This window comes from Apus apus, chromosome 20, assembly GCF_020740795.1.
Source record: "Apus apus isolate bApuApu2 chromosome 20, bApuApu2.pri.cur, whole genome shotgun sequence".
Lineage (NCBI taxonomy): Eukaryota > Metazoa > Chordata > Aves > Apodiformes > Apodidae > Apus > Apus apus.
In genome coordinates this window covers 990,967-997,427 of record NC_067301.1, presented here as the reverse complement: position 1 = coordinate 997,427, position 6,461 = coordinate 990,967, and positions in this window count along the sequence as shown.

The following is a 6,461-nucleotide window of genomic DNA, read 5'->3' as shown; positions in this document are numbered from 1 at the left end:
CTGGAGCAGCTGTTCCAGCGCGCTGCTGTGCTCGTGTGTTGCGCGCTGAGGTTTGGCCTGTGATTTCAGTAGCAAGATTAAAATCTCCTTGTTTCAGCAACCTCAGGGCTCAGCCCTCTACCCAAGCACAGAGCTGAGAGTCACGTTGTCTCTCTGACTCTAAAATTGCTCACAGATATTTTATGAGTGATTTGAAGTCACTTCCAAGTCTCATCTTCTTTCTTGATAGAAAACAGCCTCCAGAAACACCGGGGTGTTTGTGCTGTTCTGCCTTGCAGTTACAATCTGCTGCTGGAGCAGTGATTTTGCAGGTGAAGCTGAATTACAGGGAAGCAGTTAGACCTTGCAAAGGGTAGCACGGGCTACACAGAGGTGTGTCCTGAGAATTGTCAAGTGACAGCATCCAGGGATTAGAAGTGCTGCAGAACTGAGTGAAAACTGGCTGCATCTCCCCCCTTGCAGATCTGCCTCAGCAGCCCGTGAGCAGGCGGCCTGGGGAGAGGTGGCAGCCAGGGAAGTAGAGAGGAACTTTTCCCACTGATTTCAGCAGTGTGCTTCTAAGAAGTGTTGTGTCAGGTTAAAACTGTCTGCAGAACGGAGTCAGTGGTCCATACTGGAGGAGAAGCAGACACTGGTCAGTGGATGTGGCTGTACATCCTTGATAGGAGCAGCCTCTCTGCCTGCCCAGCCTGGAAAAAAAGAACATGAAAGAACAGAGAGAGGCTCCTGAGCCAGCCCACTGTGGAGAAACACCCCAGCAAAGCCTCATTCCAGCATCCTGAAACAAGGGAAACGGCTGCTCAAGTAAAGAACAGGTTGTGTCAGGAGTGATACCTTTGCAATCCACTCTTTGCACCCAAGAGCAGGTGGGAGGCAGCCCCGAGCCTCAGGCTGCCCATGGGGGAAAGAGCAGCTTTGGAACCAGGGGTGAATCAGCAGCATCAGTGTCTTTTCCAAGAAAATTCACTCTTCCTTTTTGGTTTTCCACAACAGTCTGAGAAAGTGCCCAAGGCTCTGAGACCAGCAGTCAGTGTAACCCGTACTGCTTCATTTATTTGCACAAAGCTCTTGGGGAACTGAAGCCCAAGAGCTGAGAATGTCACAGGAACCAGGCTCTGCGAAGGAGACGGGACGGCCCCGTCCCAGCACATCTGCCTCTGCTGCTGCTGCAGCACAGCCCTGCCAGGCACTGGCCTTTAAATGATTCCCACAGGGGCCAACTGAAAATAATAAAAGAATTGTCTCTTTTCCTGATGGAATTTATTTTAATCTGTATATAACTTGTAATTTTTTTTTTTGCTAATTCTTTTCTTATTTTATTTCTTCCTTAACAGTATTTTTTTTTGCATTAGACATCATTATTGTGAAGAAATAATGTTAATATAAGTCTGTAGTGAAGGACCAAAATGGTGTAATTAAGGTTGTATGTTGTATGATTGATAACCAGGGAGTAGGGAGAGTTTGTCCACGTGCCAAATGACCCTGATCAATCCTGCTGGTCTTGCTGCCAATTCTCCAGACAATCAGATGTTTTTGTTGCATTTGCCTTGAAGTGACCCTTGCAGGAGGTGCAGGTTTGGTTCTTTCCTTGGCTGGTTGGAAAGCAAGTGCAGCCTCTGCCCTCCCTGTGCCACCAGTGATGCCACCTCGATGGCAGTGATGCCACCAGGCCGTGTGTCCCACCGCAGCCTCTGCCACCCACCAGCATGGAGATGCAGAGCTGGGAGGGATCTGTGGACAGAACCAGGGGCTGCAGCTCGACAGCACTGGCAGCAGCACTGCATCCTTGGTGGGTTTGCTCCCTGCCTCGGGAGAGCCTCCGGCTTCTGAGCCCTGACCTGCAAACCAGCTGCCACATCCACTCTGCAAGACACACAGAGACTTGACCAGCACAGCCCAGAGAAGCTCCAGCCCTGGTGGGAGTGTCCAGCCCTGCAGATTCCCTACCCCAGGAAAAGTGGCTTTGTCCTGGCTCGAACCAGGACGCACAGAAACCTGGCCCAGCCTTAAGCGGGGGATGCCTGGGTCCTGTCCCCTCAGCACACCAGCCTGAGCTCCGTGACACCTGCTTGGAGTGAACCAGACATCTGAGCATCTTCCTGGCCAGGCTGTGGCCCTGCCTGCCTTGGTGGGACAAGACCTGTGGCTGATGGTGTGTGTGCTCTGCCCCATGTTCTGGTCGTTGCTGAAGCCATCTTTGGAGAGGTTGGTATCGTGCTCCTCGGCAGGAGGAGGTGATAGCAGCAGTGAGCTGGTCTCCAAAACATGGGCCAAGTACCAAGACCTGCCATGGTTGCTGTGGGGATTTCTCTGGGTATGTAGGATCTTCCCCTCAGCATCTCAGCCCTCTTGCCCGTTGGGTTCTGTCTTTGGAAGCAGTTTGTCAGCAGCTCCAGACCTCACCATCTCCCTCGCAGGGCTGGTCCGTGGCTCTCCAGGAGCAAGGCCAGGGACAGGGAGGTACAATCCAGGGGTTAAGGACATTAAAAATCTAGTTTTCTAAATCATTACATGATTTTTTTTCTATTCATATTTCCTAATTCCGTTTTCAGCTTGCTTTCCCAGCTAGTGTCTCTGTTTGTTGTGGGCTCTCCTGACTCCTCTAGTTTAGCACTGATGACAGTTCTAATTTTTCCACAGTCAAGGTAAATAAACAGAACGCCTCCCTGAATCTTATTTATCTTGTAGCCTTCATTCAATTGCACTTGAAACGTGTTGCAACTCGTAGCAGACGTTTAGTTTTTCCTTTGCTGTCGTAGACAAAAGCAATCCCTTGCTTTGAAGGGTGTTTTCTGAGAGGTGTGTGTGTGTGAAGGAAGGGTCTGCTATGGGAGCACAGCTTGCTCCCCAGCACTGGGAGAGCTCGAGGTCCCCTGGCCTGGGTGGGACATGGGGCTGCAGGGCTCCAGGTCGCCTGAGTGCTAACGTGGTGCTCAGGGACCCAATGTCAGCGTGACAGAGCGAGGGGTGGGTGGCAGTGGCTGGAACAGAGCTTGCTGCTTGTTTGAAAGCCAGGGTGCCACTCCAGGTGTGATCTGAACCCAGAATATTTGTGTAGGGTTTATTTCTTGAACGTATTTTCCCATTTCATAGCCATATTGCTGCAACAGCAGGGAGGGGATGTTGGGAGAAGCCCGGTGCCTGTTTGGTGTCACCAGATGAGGTTGACAGGCAGTTCCCAGGTGTGCTGAGAGGGTCTTCGCTTCTCCCGAGGACTTGGACCCCAGGGAGATGGTTCTGCCGGAGCTGCTCAGGGAAGAGAGGACAGGCCCCATCAGGTGGCAGCCCCTGCAGCAGCCCTGGCTCTGTGCTGCTGGAATGGACCCTGCACATCCTGGGTGGCAGCAGAAGCTCCTGGATGTGCAGGGCTCTGTGGGAGCAGCCAAGGGCCAAAGCCAAACCCAAGGGGCTGGACAGCTAACCAGGAGCCATGTGTGCTCGGCTGTGCTCCAGAGCAAGCCCCCCCACTTGGTCTCTGCCCTGCTCACAGCAGACTGGTGGGAGCACTTGGGCTCTCCCTGCTCAGCACTTAGACTTTCCATTGAGTCTGTGAAAACGGCTCCTTTTTCACTTCATACGAAGCATTTCAAAAAAAGCACTTGCACAACGACGTGAACATGTTTGACTCTAAGCATCAAAGCACTGGATCGTGAGCCCCCTCCCCTCAGCCCATCTCAATCTACTGACTTACATTCGATTTTTACGTGCTGTATTGTGTGTATGTGTGTGTGTGTGTGGCAGGGGAAGGGGGCAGCACCCTGGTGTAGGAATCTGCTCATTCCTGCCTGTTCCCACTCATTCCTGCCCCAGGAGAGTGGGCAGGGAGCGACGTCCGCTCGGGTCAGTGCTGGTAACATAAGGGCAAAACCCTCTGCTCCTAGAAGATGGTCAGTAGTGTTTTCACAAAGCCATGAAACTTTTTCTCTGTAGTGTTGAGTGATGATACTGTGATTAAGATGTTATTGAATGATTCCAAGAATTTTTTTTTTTTTTTTTCTCTTTCTCCTGTCGTTGATTCTTGTTACCACTTTGGAAAAAAGAATGAAAAAGGAAAAAAAAAAGAAAAAAAAGAAAAAAAAGAGGCAGCTTTGATTTCCAAACGTGCAATTCACATGTGAACAAAGTAATTCTGAAAGTAATTCTCAATGTATCTTACATTCTCGTTGCTCTCTTCAAAGCAAGAGATGTTTTGCCCTGATGTCATTTCCAGCCTGCAGAAGATGTAATTTAAAACATATATATATTGTGCTTGCAAGAATCATAAATCTGTGCATCCGATGTCATTCCTTTCCCCATTGTTACAATACAGATATTATTTAGGGTTTGTTTTGTTGGTTTGTTTTTTTTCTTTAGAACTGTATAGTGGTTTGTTTGTTTTTTTAAATCAATTGTAAATGTCTGGTTTTCATATGATGTTTAAAAAACATTGAGAAAGAGGATGGTGCTTGTTCCATATCATTCTTGATTGTATATTGCTTCTGTTATGTTTATAAGTAAACTGTGCATGACTTGTGTTTAGCAGTCATTATTGTGTCTGTTTGTGAAATTTTTATTAAAAAGACAAAAATTCCGTAGATGCACTTATTGTATATGTGATTAGATTTTGCGTCCAAGGCTAGAAGCCTTGAACTGCCAAGGAAGAGAAAAAAATAAGTGTTGGCAGTTATTAATTAATATGAAATCGCTTTGTTGGGAGCATAATGAAATAAAAGATATGAAGTGTAGAAAATAATTAAAAAAGCGGTTTTACAAATTTCATTTTGATGCTTGTGATAAAAGACAAATGTACTTGTGTAGAGAAATTCCTTTAAAATGATGAATAGAAAAAGCTGATTTTGAGGTTAATGCTGTAGAATAGGAATGTATACCAAATGTAATCTTTCCAATGCTACAATGAATTTATACATGAGATTGATATGCAATAAACCTGTGTGCTTTTATAAGCAATGGTTCTGTGAGCTTTTTTTTCCCCTGGAAGAAGGACAGAGACACCACATCAGGCAGTGTGAGGGGTGTTTGGATGGGGCAGCTCCTTCCTGGGCTGGCAGGTAAGTGGTGAAGCTGAGAGGAGAGCACAAGGATCGATGGGGAACTGGTACAGACACAGGCTGAAGGTGTCTGTGGGGAAGAAACAGTCCAGTCTGATGAAGGACTGGATTTTCAGAATTGTTATTATACTCTGCAACAATAACATCTTGTGTGTCCCTCTCTTCCCACAGGGCTCACTGGGGTGCAGAAGGACGTGGATGCTCCTCCATCTCTGCTGCGTGTGGTGAGTGTGTCCTCGGGGAGCCCCTGGGTTGGGCAGCTCTGCACCCCTTGGGTGCCCGGGGGGTTCTTCTGTGTCCTTGGGTGAGGGGCTGAATTCCCAGGGGGAAGAGGGGGTGAGGAGGCAGCCCTGGTGGGGGGGCACGTTCTCCCCAGAGGGCTGCGCTGTCAGTACCCAGGGCTGGCAGAATATTTCCATGTTGGATAACATGGCATAACCCTAATGAGCCCTCAGTGCCTCTGCCCTAACTTCTTTGGTGGTTTTTGTGCTTGTTATAACTTCGAAAGGGCTTCAGAAAACTGAACGATGGAGACACCTGAGAGCACAGAGACACCTGCAAAAGGTTGTGCTGCTGAGCTCGGCCTGAAGCCTGCTAAAGGGATGCAGAGTGAACTGGGAAGTTCACACAGGGAAGAGTGGGAATGTTCCACGTGTTAGGAGAAAGCATTAGTGAGCGATCTCAGAAGGTCAGGAATATTTCCTTTCACAACTGTGAGCTGAGAGTCAGCTCACTATCTAGTGACAGCGGTCAGATGTTCCAGCAGGGGCCCTGGGAGCAAAAATGACTTGAAAGCAGGGTCTTTGAACTAGCAACATGCATTACAAAACTGATGAATGGTCCCTGCTTCAAAAAGTCATTCAGCGTGATCAAATGATGGTATCCTACATCCAGCATAATAGCCCTTCCCTGGAGTTTGCCATGGGAGGGTTTCAGTCTTAGCTGAACTCTTGAGTGGAAGCCTCTCAGGGATGGCTGGCAGCCTTTCTCCCTATTAGCCCTGGAGGGAAAGGAGGAAAGTCTATTGGATAGGAAAGCTCTGATAATAGAGCGATTGTCAGGCAGGCCTTAGAGAGCAGAGAACAGAGTCTTTTAAAAGAATATTGCTGACAAATGGACTTTGTCATCCAGAAAGCACTTGAGATTCACTATAAACCAGTGAGAAAAAAGCCTTTTTTTTTTTTTTTTTTTGGGAGGGGGTGTTGTGGAAATCAGAGTGGGGTGCAGAAGGAAAAGTCTGTTCCCAGTAAATACACAGAGCACTGTTGAGCCTGGGCAGCTGTTACTGGGCTGTCAACAGCCTGACCCTTGGACCCTCTTACCCTGGTAGCTGCACCTCCCAGCAGAGGGTGGCACCGGAGCCTCTGAGCTGGATGTGTCCTGGGCCCGGAAGGGACATCTTAAGATGTGATT